Below are 17,930 nucleotides of genomic sequence, written 5' to 3'. Positions count from 1 at the left end.
TGTAATGTGACGTGTTAACAAAACTAGAACATTTTAAATGTAACATTTAGCAATCAAACTACACAATTATTGTTAAATTGAGCTTGCTGGTCAGACAGCAGGCCAACAGGGTTCACGATGGAACATATGGTGCATTTAAGTCCTCCTGGGAAGTTTGTATTCATGAGGTTTTACAATTTTGTTTAATGTTTTAAATTAATGAAGCCACTGTAAACTTTATCATCACATATTATACTGTTACATATTAATGCTATCATATTTTGTGCAGGCATTAGCTTACTTCATTGTCACTGCTGAATACCTAAGTATAGTGGTATCCCACAATGTTTCCCACTGACACACCCCTAACTCTTCAAGATCGGGGTTAAAGAAAATCCTGAGCTTCCTACTCATATTCTCATCATTGTGGTGGCGTTCAACTTGTAAATACGATCTTTATGACATGACTTGAATGCACCAATAGCTCTAGCTTAATTAGGGACAATCCATACAAACACTCTTTGCTAAAATACATTACAGACTGTCACAGTAAGAAGTTATTCGTCCTGTATCAACGCTAAAGGCCTAACCACTGCAGTCAACACCTTGGAGTATCCATGCTGTTAAATAAAAGTCTGTAGACAAGGGTTAGGGTGTTAGGGTTAACCTTAACCCTTAATTTCTAACCCAGACCCGGTTTCACAGAGTTTAGATTAAGCCAGGATTAGGCCTTAGTGCATTTAATTAGCTTTTAAAAATGTGCCTTAGAAAAAAGAAAAAGAAACATTACTGGTGTGCATCTTGAGACAAAACAATGGCACTGACATATTTTAAGATATGTCAGTGCAAGTTGCTTTCAGGTAAAACAGCTCAAACGTGCATTTTAGTCTGGGACTACAGGCTTAAACCTTGCCTGTGAAACCCGGGGTATATGTTGCAACTTGTATAGAATTATGCCAATGTTACCAAAGTGTTGTGTTGGACAGAGGATTTACCCTAAACCAACAGGTTGTGTAACTGTGCCACACAGGGTGAAAAGCAAGTTGACATTATTAGGCATAAGAGTGTTTCTAAAGGAAAGGTCAATATTTTGTTAAAGTGAAAAAGGATCATTATGGGTCACATGAATGTAACTCTAATGTTACCATGATACCAATCCATTAGTTTTTCATGTAGGTAGGTATACAGAATTGTATATGAATAGCCTACATATGCAATGTTTGCTCTGTTTAATATATAATATGTTTGCTCTTTTAAACTGCTGTTTGGCAGAGCAGTGGTAAATATATGTTGTTATACATGGTATATATTATTTGTGTAATTTATTATTATTATTTATATGTTATTGTAAGTTTATTTATTTTTTTATCATGCACTGCAATGAAGACACCATTTAACCAATTGATTAAATATAACAGCCAGCTTACAAATACAACTAAATAAATAGCCGTGCACATTTTTTTCATATTCTTTCTTTTAAAACATGTAATCTTTTCCTGTAATTGCAATGTTACCACATTATTGGCTGTCTCTTCGAGTTGTTTTGAGCATGATTGGCTATTCAGACTGTCATCCAGGAATCTGGCCAATGGCAGCTATGCGCGCCTTTTACTGGTCAAGTTTGAAGTTTGAATATTCGTCTGTTAGAGTGAGAGTGTGTGTGTGCGCGCGCTGCTGCTGCTCGGGAGGATCTTCAGTACTAGCCTCCTTCGGTTCTGTGGCTTTTACATTGTTTAAAACATGGATTATTTTGCATCGTACTGTTACATTTTTATTTTGAGCGAGTTGCGGGATGTAAATGGACAACGAATTTTAACAACGTAGCCTACGTGTAACGGACATATTGCAATCTGCGGAAGGTAAATAACTTTATTTTATATAAAAATACATTCTGCTACATCAAAATATAGTGTGTTAAATTGAGAAGCTAATTTTAAATGCGACTAGAGCAATATCGATATTATGTCAATGTTTCAGGCTGCATGTGTAACGTTAGGCTAAATATTGTCAGCTAAGTTAGTTTTTGATAAAAATAAATAAAAATAAACCTCAGCATAGTCTGAGCTTTACAATGAGTGAACTGAGAACATTGTGTCTTTATACAGAGAGGAACTCGAACCACACTATGAAAACTAGGCTTTTGAATGATCGCGGGATATCGGCCTAACGTTACCGTCAAAATGATGAGTCATCATCATAATATGTTTTTGAGCTGGTGAGTAAAAATTTGCAAGCTTTTTATGTCTCTTTTAGTAAGTAAATACAAATAGCTAATAATATTGCTGTATGTGTGTGTTTCCCATTATCCAGGAATTTTGGGAATAAATTATCCAGCCACATGATCTTCAGTTGCGGTGAGTATTGTCATAGTAAAATACACGTGAAATAGAGGCAGAACATGTAAACTCTGCTCAAAGGCACACTGGTCCAAACCCTCCAGTCAAAATTGTACCTGTCTTCTTGATATGAGCTTTTATGGGCCTAGCTGACCCAAACATGAATGTCCTTTCAAAATGAAATTATTTTCAAACCTGTATGACTTCTGTGAAACACAAGAATGTTGGGAATAAAACAACATTGGAACCCATTTTATGGAAACAAATGTTCCCAATGTTTCATGATAACAAAAGAAGAACATTCTACTTGCAACATTTTGAGCATATTTTGGGAATGTTGCTAAAGTTAAAGTTGTACAATGATCTCAATATAACATTGTCCCAATGTTTCATGATAACAAAAGAAGAACATTCTCTCTGTCACGTTAGGGAAATGTTTTGAGGATATCATTGAGAGATGAGATGTTGAATGTTCTTCATAAAACGTTCTTCTAATGTGACAAGTTAACACAATTAGAACATTTTACTTGCAACATTTTGAAAAAATAAAATTAAATAAACCTCAGCATAGGAGCTTTACAATGAGGGAACTGAGAACATTGTGTCTTTATACATAACATAAATGTCCTTTCAAAATGAAATTATTTTCAAACCTGTATGACTTACTTCTCTGAAACACAAGAATGTTGGGAATTAAACAACATTGGAACCCATTTTATAAAAAAAAAAAAAAAAAACAGTGAAGTCATTTCTCAAGATATCTTAATTAAGGTTATACAAAATAAATTCATACAGTTTTGGAACAACATGGAGTACCGGTAAATAACGATAGAGAGTCTATTTTTTGGATGAGCTGTTCTTTTTAGGACATGTTCCCAGGGTCCTTTGCTAAATTAACCATGGTTTTTATTATAGTAAAGTGTAGAAACAATATTTTTATGGTGGATTGATTACAATAATTTATTACCATTTAGTTAGTGTAGCAAAACCATGGTTAATGTTAGTAAGGGTTCTCCAGATTTATATAGCCTAACACTTAAGGAAAACATAAAAAATGGTCCTATGTCACCCAGATCAATAGTCTGTTAACACACATTAACACACTTTTTACATTTTCTTAAGATCAAGCATTGGACCAATGTTTACGGAGCAGAACAGGCACCAACAGAGAAACAAGTCCATCACTAGTAAGTATCCACTGCATTTTATAAAACCGTAGTCAATTTTAAACGCACAATGCACTCCAAAATAAAAATGATCTATTTTTTTCTCCCTCGTGCCAGATTTATATCTGTCCCAGATTTATATCTGACTTTCTTTCCACAGAGATTTTTAGAAAAATGATCATTAAAGAGAATCATATAAAGAGAAATGTGGGAGGAGCTTGAATTTATTGCCTAGCCCTGTTTGTTTGAACCGCGAGAGCCGTCAAAGCTTATGCTACTCCTATGTCATGCACCGACAAGAGCCTTTTATAGTCAACACGTCGGACGCAAGCAACTTGCAGTTTTGCCCCCACCAACAACGCATAGTATTGCATACAACGGTGCGTCGCGTATCAAAAACTGGGACGACACATTTTTCCACTCATAGACGCATATGGCGGCCGAAGTGTAGTGATGCGTAGCCTTGCAGGCTCATATGCGTATCGATGCGTTGACTAACTCTTTGGGCGTAATTTGACTTGCATATGGCTGTCTGCTGGAAGCTAGTTATTTAAGTCGATAAAATTATAAATATGGTAGGGCTGGGGGAATTAACACGTTAATCTTCGCGATTAATTTGAGATGCTTAACGAGTTTATAAAAAAAATGCAATTAACGCAGCACTTTTTTTGCCTCATTTTAATGACTTCCTGTTGCGGAAAAGGCTGCAAAATATGCCGTCCCGCCCCTCCGTGTTTGGCGATCAGGTTTTATTCTCGCGCAGCTTTCATGACCGGGTCTTTTCCGCTCCGCGCTCTCCATTCCGTGTGTGTGTGTCGGTGCACTGACACACACACACAACACTGAGCAAACATTGAGCTCTTTGCTCAATGTTCTGCTCCGTGTTTGCGCTGCGCGTTCTGCTCTGTCGTTAACGGCCCAAACGCTCCAATCATGTACCGATCATGCACTGGAAAAGCAAAGTCAAATAACGTGAAATTTCTCAGTAGTAGACTTCTGTGAAATAGCCCTACTGAGCTGGTATAGTCATGCTGGCAACAATGGTAAAATTACCTGCTCTGATCACATGCTCTTGTAATAATAGCTTTGTAGGACTATGTTTTATTTTGATAATTAGAAAAAAAAAATTATAATAATAAATTGTTAAATTTATTATGTTGATTGATTATTGAAAATAATAATAGGTAACACTTTAAAATACGGATCCTTCGTTAATGAATAACTACACAGGAACAAATGAGTAACACAATATTAACAATCTAGTAACTACAATTAACTAACAAGTAACTCTGATTAACGAATTAGTAAGTAATAGCACACAGATTTAAGTGGTAGTTCACTAATAACTAATCAATAACTACTATTTTTTAATACTTCCCAGAGAACTACTGAATTTTTTTACAGATTTAAGTGGTAGTTCACTAATAACTAATCAATAACTACTATTTTTCAATACTTCCCAGAGAAATAATGAAAAAAATTCACAATTCATGCAAAACTAATTAATAACTAATGCAGGACAAATTACTAGCACTAGATTAACATTACTGCTAGATACTGTACACTAATTATCAATATGTAGTAGCGTAGCAGACTTATGATTTGGGAAAGCTGTCAATAATTAGCCTATGCACTGCTGTCTTTTAGAGAACTATTCATAAACTAAATAATTTTTAAGAATTGTTTTTATAAATGCACTTGTCTGGAACACTTACCCTGTGGCCGATTTTCCGGCATTCCTCTGGACTGGCTTTGAATAACTAGACTCATCATGGTGAGTACTGGAACATACTGAGTCATCAGCCATCCAAATACCAGTTATTTTATTATAGTTTGAGTCATTTGAGACACTTGAGTCATTACTAGTTAGTTAACATGATCTTCACTTTAGAATACGGATCCAAATAATTAGTAGTTCCTATAGGGGTATGTAGTAACACTTGAGTCATTACTAGTTAGTTAACATGATCATCACTTTAGAATACGGATCCAAATAGGGGTATGTAGTAACACTTGAGTCATTACTAGTTAGTTAACATGATCTTCACTTTAGAATACGGATCCAAATAATTAGTAGTTCCTATAGAGGTATGTAGTAACACTTGAGTCATTACTAGTTAGTTAACATGATCTTCACTTTAGAATACGGATCCAAATAATTAGTAGTTCCTATAGGGGTATGTAGTAACACTTGAGTCATTACTAGTTAGTTAACATGATCTTCACTTTAGAATACGGATCCAAATAATTAGTAGTTCCTATAGGGGTATGTAGTAACACTTGAGTCATTACTAGTTAGTTAACATGATCTTCACTTTAGAATACGGATCCAAATAATTTGTAAGTCCTATAAAAGTATGCATTAACACTTGAGTCATTACTAGTTATCATGATTCCATGCTGTAGTTACTAATAAAGAGCCAACCCGAAAGGGTAGAATCATCTAATCATTCACAGGATATATATACACACACATATATATATATATATATATATATATATATATATATATATATATATATATATATATATATATATATATATACATATGAACAAAGAGACATACATAAAAACAATTTTGAGAGGTAGGTTAAATAATAAAATAACTGGTATTTGGATGGCTGATGACTCAGTATGTTCCAGTACTCACCATGATGAGTCTAGTTATTCAAAGCCAGTCCAGAGGAATGCCGGAAAATCGGCCACAGGGTAAGTGTTCCAGACAAGTGCATTTATAAAAACAATTCTTAAAAATTATTTAGTTTATGAATAGTTCTCTAAAAGACAGCAGTGCATAGGCTAATTATTGACAGCTTTCCCAAATCATAAGTCTGCTACGCTACTACATATTGATAATTAGTGTACAGTATCTAGCAGTAATGTTAATCTAGTGCTAGTAATTTGTCCTGCATTAGTTATTAAGTTTTGCATGAATTGTGAATTTTTTTCATTATTTCTCTGGGAAGTATTAAAAAATAGTAGTTATTGATTAGTTAATAGTTAACTACCACTTAAATCTGTGTGCTATTACTTACTAATTCGTTAATCAGAGTTACTTGTTAGTTAACTGTAGTTACTAGATTGTTAATATTGTGTTACTCATTTGTTCCTGTGTAGTTATTCATTAACGAAGGATCCGTATTTTAAAGTGTTACCTAATAATATATTGATATATTGATGTTTAATATTATTTTAATACAGGGCTATTTTCTGTTCCTTTTTTTCCTTTTTGTTGTTTAATTAGGTTATTCTAAGTTTAAATATTGATGATTACAAGCTTGGGGGAAATGCAATTAATTGCATTTAATTACAGCAAATTGTGTAAATAATCAGTTACTTTTTTTAATCGATTCCCAGCCCTAAAATATAAAATATGGATATGTTTCTTACACAAACGCATCACTTCGCTTCACCTTTCGCCTTTATTAACCTGCCAGAGCCGTGTGGAGTACTTTTATCATGGATGGATGCATTTTTATGGACTTGTCAAAAAAATCCCACAGGGAGCTACAGAATAAGAAATCTTTGAAGTCCACTTTTTTACTGTCTGTTTCCATCAGTAAAATTACAGTATTTTTTTTTCTCTCAGAATTGTGAGGCAAGAACACACAATTGCAAGAAAATATCAGAATTGTGAGCTGTCTTTTTTACTCCCCTCAGAATTCACCCTTCGAGGGAGTTTGATTGACAGGTATTTTTTACATTTTTATTTTACCAAAAATATTTTTTTCTAAAGAAATTACACAAATTAAACGTTGAGACTTTGTTTCAACTTTCATATCAAAAGTAACCTGCTCTGTCTTGTCTCTGCGTTTAAACGTTTCAGCGTTTTTTCTGTGATCCGCAATGTATTTTTCATTGCGTGACAACATGATGTGTGGCGTGAGAGCGCCATGGCTTGTTGGACATAGCAACAGTAACTAAAGGGGGCGGGTCTTTGCAAATTGCATTAACCATGGCTGCCTGTTAATTATCACTGGACTACTTTGCTCTCGCATCTCCCAAAAGTAAATTTTTTTTTGTTTTCTTGATTCCATTTGAATGGTTTAATTAAATTGCTACTGTATAACCAATTATTTAAAATGTAATGATTTAAGCAAAACGTTCTTCAAAGGTTAAACCAAACTTTTATTTGACGGATTGCCGTGTAGACCTTTGAGTTTCTCTGTGTTTTATGATATGATGATAGTTTTTCTCAAATGAAGCTAAAATGCTGCTGAAGTGACTCTCAGAGCAGCTGTATTGATGAAGTGCATTAATGTTCTCATATAGAAACGACAGCAAAAAGAAATAAGCCAGAATTGCTTTTTTTTCTCAGGTTTTACTAATTTATCCTGTGATTCTGACTTTCAAACGGCCAATTGCGAGTTTATATCTTGCACTTCTGAGAAAAAAAAGTTTGAATTGTGATTCGCAATTACCTTTTTTAAAAATTGTATTCCATGGCGGAAACAAGCTTTCATATGCACAGACAGTAGCTCACATTATCTGTATCTGATTTAAAACAAGCAGAAATCTGTAAGAAATGTAACAATCCATAGACAATATAACTGATGAAAATGAGCTGTTACATCAGAGCAAAAGCATCGTGGGCAGTGCTGTGACATGCTGCAGCTGTGCTCAAGGCTACCTGAGTTCGAGGTTCACACTTCTCAAGCCAAGTTTGTAGTTTGTTAAAATAATTTAGCCTCTAGTTGTGTTATTAAAGGGATACTCCACTTTTTTTGGAAATAGGCTCATTTTACAACTCCCCCAGAGTTAAACAGTTGAGTTTTACCGTTTTCGAATCCATTCAGCCGAGTTTCTGATATTTGGAAGAATATCAGTAACCAGACAGTTTCTGGTCTCATTGACTTCCATAGTAGGAAAAAATATATACTATGGAAGTCAATGAGACCAGAAACTGTCTGGTTACTGACATTCTTCTAAATATCAGAAACTCGGCTGAATGGATTAGAAAACGGTAAAACTCAACTGTTTAACTCTGGGGGAGTTATAAAATGAGCCTATTTCCAAAAAAAGTGGAGTATCCCTTTAACATGTATATAATGGATTAAGTATATGTTTTAAATTACAGAAACAAAATAGATACTCATAAGGTATCATATTTATACTTTTAAATAAACTAATCTAATTAATTTCTGATTAATAATTAGGCTGGCTAATTTTGAAAGTTTTCAAAGTCAATATTGCTTGTGATCTTAATATGTAATATGTATTTGTATTATTTTTGTTTACACTGTTGCATGATCTTCTTTTATAGGCTATGAGGAAAAACTCTACCATGCACACAGAGAATGAAGCTCAATTCTGCTAACTGGGATAGCAGCTGAAAAAGAAGAAGAGAAGAACAGTAGAACACCTATTAATGCAGATGACTTTATTCTTTTTCTGCAAGAACCAAGACAACCAAAGACTGATGATGAGCGCTCTGAGCAAACAGCAGTCAAGACGTGTGATTGCACATTGGACTTTACTGAGTTCTTCATTTAATGTTGGGCATCTACTGTACGCAGAACTTCTAATAATTTATGTGAATGCCATTCATAAACCTGTTAGATTTTTGTTTTATTTTAGAGATTAATAAAATTGTATGTTTTAACAATGTTATAGCTAAGCATTTTTTATGTTTAAGAGAACATTTTGGGAACAAAAATAAAACTTCCCACTAAAAAATTTATAAGAATGTTAAGTAGCCTAGTATTTTTAAGAGTATTTTTAGAGAATGTTATCCTAACTTTTAGAAGAACGTTCTAAGAATAAAAATAAAACTTCCTGCTAAAAACTTTATAAGAATAAAGGGATAATGTTCTAAAAATGTTATGATTAAACATTTATAGAAGGTCATCATCACGAAACATTTTTAGAGTGTTCTTAGAGAATGTTATCCTACCTTTTAGGAGAAATAATGTTCTAACAATATTATTATTAAACATTTTTATAATGTTGTAAAAAAAAATGTTATCTGAACTTTTAAAAGAACATTCTGGGAACAAAAATAAAAACACCCCCTGAAAACTTTCTAAGAACGTTAGAGAATAATGTTGTAAGAATGGTACACCTAAACATTTTAATAATGTTTTTAAATAATGTTATCCGAACATTTAAAAGAACATTCTGGGAACAAAAATAAAACTATCCGCTTACAACATTATAAGAACGTTAGAGAATAATGTTATAAGAATGTTATTACTAAACATTTTAATAATGTTTTTAGAAAATGTTCTCTAAACATTTAAAAAAACATTCTGGGAACAAAAATAAAACTACCCGCTGAAAACGTTCTATGAACATTAGAGAATAATGTTATAAGAACGTTATTACTAAACATTTTAATAATGTTTTTAAAAAAATGTTATCCGAACATTTATAAGAACATTCTGGGAACAAAAATAAAACTACACGCTAAAAACATTATAAGAACGTCAGAGAATAATGTTATAAAAATGTTACTACTAAACATTTTAATAATGTTTTTAGAAAATGTTCTCTAAACATTTAAAAAAACATTCTGGGAACACAAATAAAACTAGCCGCTGAAAACGTTCTGAGAAAATTAGAGAATAATGTTAAAAGAATGTTACTACTAAACATTTTAATAATGTTTTTAAAGAATGTTCTCCAAACTTTTAAAAGAACATTCTGAGAACAAAACTAAAACTAGCCGCTGAAAACATTTATAGAACAATACATGCTAATGTTCTTAGAACATTTTTAGAACAAAAAATTTCTAGCTGGGATTTTGCTAAATAAAATTATCCTGTCAGAAGAATTGCACAATAACTGTATTATTTATTTTCCCGTCAGTATCATCTCAGTGAGCTCTTGTGAGGGTTTACACATGCGCAGTAAAGGTGAATTTAGCGTTTTCCGACTTTTCAGTGTGGATGAGAAGCTTGTGGAAAAAGCCTGAAAACGCCAGAGTGGACGGAGAGCGCTTTGAAACGAAAACAGCGTTTTCAATTGTATCCGGATTAATGTAGACGAAGCTTTAAACTGAGCTCATCTTCATGCTGGATGATAGTTGATGGAGCTCAGGTCATTACCTTCCTCTCCAGCAGATCCGCTCCTCCGGGTGGAGTAGAAGATGTAGTCGACCATGGCCGCCCCGTCTGAGTTCAGTGTGGAGACCGCAGGGGTCTGAGTGTCGGGACGCACCTCGCTGTAAGCTGACGCCAGGCTCAGCGTGTGATGTAAGGTGAGCCCGAACCTGCAAACACACAATCAGATTCATGTGAGGAACGGCAGACGAGTTTCAAACGAGTTTCTCTCGTTTTCTCCATGGACAGTCATCACCAGCTGACCAATCAGCTCCCAGCTGTGAAGCGCTAGAAATGCACAGCATAACTGAACTGAAGTGATGGTACAAAATAAACCTATTGATTATGTATAAAACAACACAGAAATGAAAAAAAGAAAAAAGAAATGAAAGAAATGAATGAATACTTTTATTCATCAAGGACACATTAAATTGATCAAAAGTGACAGTAAAGACATTTATAATCTTACAAAATATTCTATTTCAAATAAATGCTGTTCTTTTGAACTTCCTATTCATCAAATAATCAAAAAACATTTTGTTCAAATTTCAAAATTGATAATAATCAAATGTTTCTTGAGGCTCAAGTTTTATTAAATTGTTTTGATGCGTTTTTTCTGTCACAAATTAACATGACTCCGCCCAATAGGGGGAGGAGCCTGCTAAAAGGATTTAAAGTACCGTTTTCATTGCACAGGATGAATTTTGAGTGATAAAGTTTTCAAATGATACACAATTTACGATGATTACTAAAATATGCGATAGGGAAAGAAGTCAATATAAAATATAGCTGTAAGCTGCAATTATCGGGGCCAAGCGCAAAGAAGACAATCAGACATGCCAACATGGCTGGGAGTGTCAGACCAACTGCAACAATGAGAAATGAAAGACATTTAAAGATGATTTTAGGGAAAATGGCTGAAAAATCATATATACAGTAACTAAAAATATGATTTAATGGATTATCAAGACACACAGCGAGTTTTGTAACATTTAGAGTTTTGCATTTAATATCGTGATAATATATTGTAATTAATGGCAATGTCCTTGTTTTGTTCTATTACAGTTCCACCGCTTTTTTTATGTGTTCTCAGAGTGAGCCCACACATGTGTGTCAAATTTGGTGAAAATATCTCATTTTGTTTTGGAGTTAAAGACATTTATTTGACCTATGGGCCGACTTTGATTGGATTTTTTTGCCTCTTCCTATCAAAATTTTGACATTTGGGCATCAGCATATAGCCAACGACCTGTGTTTCCGAACTTCCTACGGTGGTTTCGTCTTGACCGATCAAATGGTTTCGAAGATATCGGCCTAATGGTTTTGAAGATATTGGCAAATGTTTTTTAAGCGCTAATTTACAACATTGCGCTAACCATAAGGCTCTCATAATTAGGGAGTTTATTAATGATTTGATCACTTATTGGTACTATATTCTCCATAATTTGGCATAAAGGCATGGAGATGAAGGAGATATGAAAAGATTCAGCAGTTCAACTGTTTCCTAAGTGTCCTGTATGTGTGCTTTCACACTGGCAGTTTAGTCTGGAACGGGACACGCAGGGGCGGCTGGCCAATAACACACCGAGAGAACTACAGCCGACTGCCATCTAGCATGTGAGTTCTGCGCCTGCGTCACTGAGTGTAAATAAGACAACTGTTTTTCTGCAGATATTTATGCGCATGCGTCGTGGCGCTCTCGTGAACTCATGTCAGAGGCCCACACCGAAGAAACTGAATAGTTGAATAAAGTCGTTATTATTAGTTTTTTTTTTTTTTTTTTGCACAAAAAGCATTCTCGCTTGATAAACTTCAGGTTGAGCCACTGTAGTCACTTGGACTATTTTAACAATGTCTTTACTAACGTTTCTGGGCCGGCTGATGAAATTACCTAGCCGTGGCCACTCTTGGTCTAAGCTTGGCCACCCCTCTCACAACTGCTGTTTTTGTTTTTTGTAAACAAAGCTCCCTTTCAGACAGCTTCCTCTTGAGTCGACAGTTATTCCTGTTGGACGTGGTCCTTCCTAGATTGTGGTTTGCCAGTAATAATAAGTGAATAATTTTGGATCTAACATTAGGGCTGCATAATTAATCAAAGATCTCTCCACTGACAGAGTGCATGCAGAGTGACGTCACTATCACTTTACGGTTGAGGTGGCGTTTTGGACACAAGCGCTGCGCCGCTATCCAGTGCTGAAACTCCCTCATTCACAACAGTCCCAGTGGAATGACAGAAACGGTCGAGACCATCAGCCCCAGAAGACGTAAACACAGTCTCAATGGAAGTTTTCCCTTCGGAAAAATGGATAGACAGCAAAATGACCTGATGCGCTCCTCCGACAGAAATGCTTAATACAGGTCTGAGTTCAGTCTGAGACCCAGGTAAATTATCTCCTTTGCAGGCACCAAGCAGTTTTTTATCTCGTTTATCTATAAGCCTAAGCTTTCCAAATGAGACACGAGCATTTTTTCTCTCTCTCCGCCTGCTGCCGTGACGGGGCGCAAAGCAATAGATCGTCCAAATATGCTGACACTCTTAGACCCATTATTCTCAGCGGTGTGAGCGCTGCTTTGAGCCTTGGAGCTAGTGACAGCCCGAATGGAACTGACAAAAACTCGTAGGCTGTGTCCTGATAGGCAAACCTAAGGGATTTTCTGTGTGTCGGGTAGATGCTAATGTGAAAATATGCATCCTAAAGATCGACTGACACAAGCTAGTCTCTGGGACGAATAAATTGTGATAACATTTTTAAAGTCAACATTTTGAACTAGTATTTTCTGAGGTGCTTCTTGAGGTTCCGTATATCCAGAATGGGACGGAGACCTCCCTCTCAAGTATCGGGAGTAAAAGCCACAATGGCCGTCTTCCGGTGGCACAACCAAATTGCTCTTTTGCTCAATAAAGAGGTTATTTCTTTATCTAAAATCTGAGCTGACTCCCCTTCTGCTGCTGACATTAACACACTGTTGAAAAGCAGACGATGGCCCTGTATTATTTTGGATAAAACCCAAGGGTGTACTGCGCTTGAGCAGTGAGCAACGAGCGGTCCGCTTCAGCTCTCGCTCACTGGTGGTGCGGCGTGCCACTGCCTGGATGCACAGAGAACAGTTTTATTTGTTTCACACATTGTTGACTCTGTCAAACCTCCTCCTCACTCTTGCATAATCCCGCGGGTGGATAGGGGAGAAACAACATGGGTAGCACTGGGTGAACTGGTGCCAACACTCCAACCTGAAAACGTTTTTCCTTAAATAACAAAACATTATTGTGCCATTGACCAGGTTTTTGTTTCGTTTACCTCAAAATAGCAACGCGCCAACAATGCGCCTGAACACACCTAGTTTTCAGACCAGCAGCCCATGGGCGCACAGATGGGCGCAAATGCATTTGTTGTTTAAACAACGTGGTGCAGGACGTGAAAATGATAACTGCGTCAAGCTGAAACTAGCAAAAAACACACTTCTCATGCCTGGCGCTGCATTGCACCGGGTGTATGATAGGGGTGTATGATACTTGTTACATTGTAAGAATGTACCTGTGCCTAGACACGACCACGACAAGGCATGATGTAGTCAGCCGGATCCGGGCCGTATCCAGATCAGATGGTGGATCTGCGCCTAGACACGACCACAACAAGGCATGATGTAGTCAGCCGCTTCCGAGCCGAATCCAGATCAGATGGTGGATCTGCGCCTAGACACGACCACGACAAGGCATGATGTAGTCAGCCGCTTCCGAGCCGAATCCAGATCAGATGGTGGATCTGCGCCTAGACACGACCACAACAAGGCATGATGTAGTCAGCCGCTTCCGAGCCGAATCCAGATCAGATGGTGGATCTGCGCCTAGACACGACCACAACAAGGCATGATGTAGTCAGCCGCTTCTGAGCCGTATTCAGATCAGATGGTGGATCTGTGCCTAGACACGACCACAACAAGGCATGATGTAGTCAGCCGCTTCTGAGCCGTATTCAGATCAGATGGTGGATCTGTGCCTAGACACGACCACAACAAGGCATGATGTAGTCAGCCGCTTCTGAGCCGTATTCAGATCAGATGGTGGATCTGCGCCTAGACACGACCACAACAAGGCATGATGTAGTCAGCCGGATCCGGGCCGTATCCAGATCAGATGGTGGATCTGCGCCTAGACACGACCACAACAAGGCATGATGTAGTCAGCCGCTTCCGAGCCGAATCCAGATCAGATGGTGGATCTGCGCCTAGACACGACCACAACAAGGCATGATGTAGTCAGCCGCTTCCGAGCCGAATTCAGATCAGATGGTGGATCTGCGCCTAGACACGACCACAACAAGGCATGATGTAGTCAGCCGCTTCCGAGCCGAATCCAGATCAGATGGTGGATCTGTGCCTAGACACGACCACAACAAGGCATGATGTAGTCAGCCGCTTCCGAGCCGAATCCAGATCAGATGGTGGATCTGCGCCTAGACACGACCACAACAAGGCATGATGTAGTCAGCCGCTTCCGGGCCGAATCCAGATCAGATGGTGGATCTGTGCCTAGACACGACCACAACGCATGATGTAGTCAGTAGTATTAACATATACTATGTGTCACTTTTGATTGATTTATGACCCTAGTGATTGACAAGGAATCCATGTGTCACTCAAACTGACTGGTCAGTGGGTGTCAAATGTTTTTACAGGGGGAACGTCTGTATGGGGGAAACTGTTGCTGATTGTATTTTCCTTTGATTGTTGGGGGTGAAATTCACCCAAGCAGGTATTACGTAATGTTGACACCCTGCGTGTCAAAATCGTTGTTGTTTGATCAATAGGGTAGCCTATATGTTAACTGAGTCAAAGTATTTGAGTCAAGACATTCAGGAAAACCATTACCCCTACACCACACTGGCTATATTCATTAAAATAACATGTCTGGGGATGTTCTTTTAAGTCAAGTCAAGTCAAGTCATCTTCATTTATATAGCGCTTTTAACAATGTAGATTGTTTCAAAGCAGCTTTACAGAGATAAGCGTATAATTTAACGTAACAGAGATTGTTTTGGCTTTATAGCGGTTCTTTAATAAAGTTATTTTCCAGCTAAAGTTAGTTTTGATTGATTCGCTTCCGTCGCCATGATCATTTGTTATTAAATTAGGGGCCGCTAAGACGACACCGTTCTCTCTACACAGACTTTAAACGCGAACCTGTGAGAAACGCTGATGGCGTTCACATACGCATTAAGAATTGGTTCTATAGTTATGTGCGTTTGAATATATGTGCGCAGGTTTGTAATTCCCTACAAACCAAGTCTAAACAAAGTACTGGTCTTTCCTTATAAATTTTGATACAGAATTTTATTTTATTTTATTTTGTCACTTCGGGGTAGGTACGCGAAACGAATTTTCCCGACAACGCTTTATCTGTAGAGTGGTAAATGTTCTTTTAAGAACAACTAGTGGTCGACCGATATATCGCCAAGGCCGATATATCGCCAAGGCCTATATATCGGCCGATATTTGCCATTTTTGAAATATCGGCATTGGCCGATAAGTTTTTCTGATTGGCCGATGTGTTGGAAGCGGGACTTTTATTTTGACGGGCGGCGCTGAGAACACCAGAAGAGAACGGCAAAGGCAAACAGCGCTCACTCACATTCTCCGTCTTCATTAATTTACGATCTCTGTCAGTCATATCTAATACTTTGTTAGACAGAACTGGTAAACAAAGAAAGTAAATGGTATGCGAAGTAAGTAAAGTAAAGCGTTTGCTTTTATATTATTTGTAACAGAAAAGGCAAACAATTAGGCTAAAATACTTTCTCATTTGCCGTCAACATTCAGCAAATGCGCATCTACGTCATTTAAACAAATCTCTGAAATAAACATTTAATTTCACAAACCTTGCAGATTTAATTGAATCCAGCTGTGATATCTTGTGAAGTGTGCATTACTGTCTGCAAGTGACGGTCGGTCCGTGTGAAGTGAGTGAATGCGAACAGAAGATCAGCTTCAGGAGACGCAATCGAAAAACTTTAAATCCTTCATTTTAAAAAATGCTGATATATAACCAGTTGCCAACTGTGTCATATTCATATCTGTGATATATCCAGTTGCCAACTGTGTCATATTAATATCGTTTTCACTGTGCTGTATGTAAAATTAGCGTTACCTTGTCTTTATTTGAAAAAATATGATTACCAGCACGAAATTACCAGATTACTGAGTGCCTTGTTACAGTGTTTACTTTCTTTTTATTCACATATTCATATATTTCTAAACAATTACTTTGTGCTTTTTTAATCTGAATTGCAGATACAAGAAGTTGCCATCTAAAGTATAAAAGCATGTTTATTTTAAAGATTTGTTTTATAATTTATTTATAATTTATTAAATATTGATTAAAATAAATATATATATAAAATATCGGCCATCGGCCACCCTGCTCTCTAAGATATCGGCATCGGCATCGGCCATCAAAAAAACAATATCGGTCGACCACTAAGAACAACTGTGTGTGTGTGTGTGGTGTGTGTGTGTGCACCTCAGTAGGATCAGTAGCCTAGTACCTGAACTTAAGGTTTTATGTTAATGCCTAAGACAAAGAATCAGACACGTTCATCAAGCCAAAGAGTCCTAATTACCCACACACCCCGTGCTATATTCTTCTCAACATGAAAAGGTGTCGTTTTTTCTTGAACATCTGTATCTGTTTCCCGACGGCAATAGGATCAGTGTTAAAAAGACAAAGAATCAAAACATTTATCTAACTCACAGTGAAGGTGTTTGCGAGTGGAACTGGCGGGGGAAGAGTGCATCCTAAATGGGTTTGTTAATGGTTTTAGGACAGTTGCTTAGGCTAGCCTTAGATGTTTAAAGAATGACACTTCATCAAAAGCTTTCTGGTGATTCTCTGGGCTCGCACACAAAAACATCTTTTTAGTGTATATAAATTTGGTTGTTACTTTTGTTATTTTAGTATTTTTTAAAGAAAATGTTTTCATTTTTAACCCAACCCATAGTGTGTGTGTGTGTGTGTGTGTGTGTGTGTGTGTGTGTGTGTGTGTGTGTGTGTGTGTGTGTGTGTGTGTGTGTGTGTGTGTGTGTGTGTGTTGCAAAACAACAAATTTACATATTTTACTACAAAATTCTGAGTAAAATAAGACACACAGGGATTTTAAATGTTCAAACATTTTATACATTTGTTTGCCGTACAAAAAGCAAGAAAAGTTATTGTCTATTTCCTTTAAATAAAACTTTTACTTTATTTTATTCTTTAAAACAGACTGATGACCAGCATCTTTTATTAGTACTGTAGCCGAGCAGTTTCCTCACATGAGTAAAACACAATTTTCACTTAGAAAACTTTTTAAATGTATGCATGTACCTGTTTTTTTTTTTTTTTTGACAAACCTACATTTCAAATTATACCTGTG

At 36.6% G+C, this 17,930-nt stretch overlaps 1 long non-coding RNA gene across 3 annotated transcripts; it reads left to right on the top strand.

Annotated features, from left to right (window-relative positions):
- Nucleotides 1-1,144: 1,144 nt before the first annotated feature.
- LOC311280924 lies at nt 1,145-9,091 on the top strand. 3 transcript variants are annotated; one of them, XR_014625752.1, is made up of 6 exons: nt 1,145-1,838; nt 2,085-2,194; nt 2,290-2,333; nt 3,438-3,502; nt 7,071-7,172; nt 8,745-9,091. It is a non-coding gene; the product is annotated as an uncharacterized lncRNA (long non-coding RNA). The 3 variants fall into 3 exon arrangements; XR_014625753.1 differs by having other exon boundaries at nt 1,156-1,838; nt 7,142-7,172; XR_014625754.1 differs by lacking the exon at nt 7,071-7,172 and having other exon boundaries at nt 1,165-1,838.
- Nucleotides 9,092-17,930: the final 8,839 nt, after the last annotated feature.

Source organism: Rutilus rutilus (assembly GCF_951802725.1).
Source record: "Rutilus rutilus genome assembly, chromosome: 21".
Taxonomy (NCBI): Eukaryota; Metazoa; Chordata; class Actinopteri; order Cypriniformes; family Leuciscidae; genus Rutilus; species Rutilus rutilus.
Note: the sequence above shows the minus strand (reverse complement) of the source record. Positions and strands in the feature narration are given on the sequence as shown.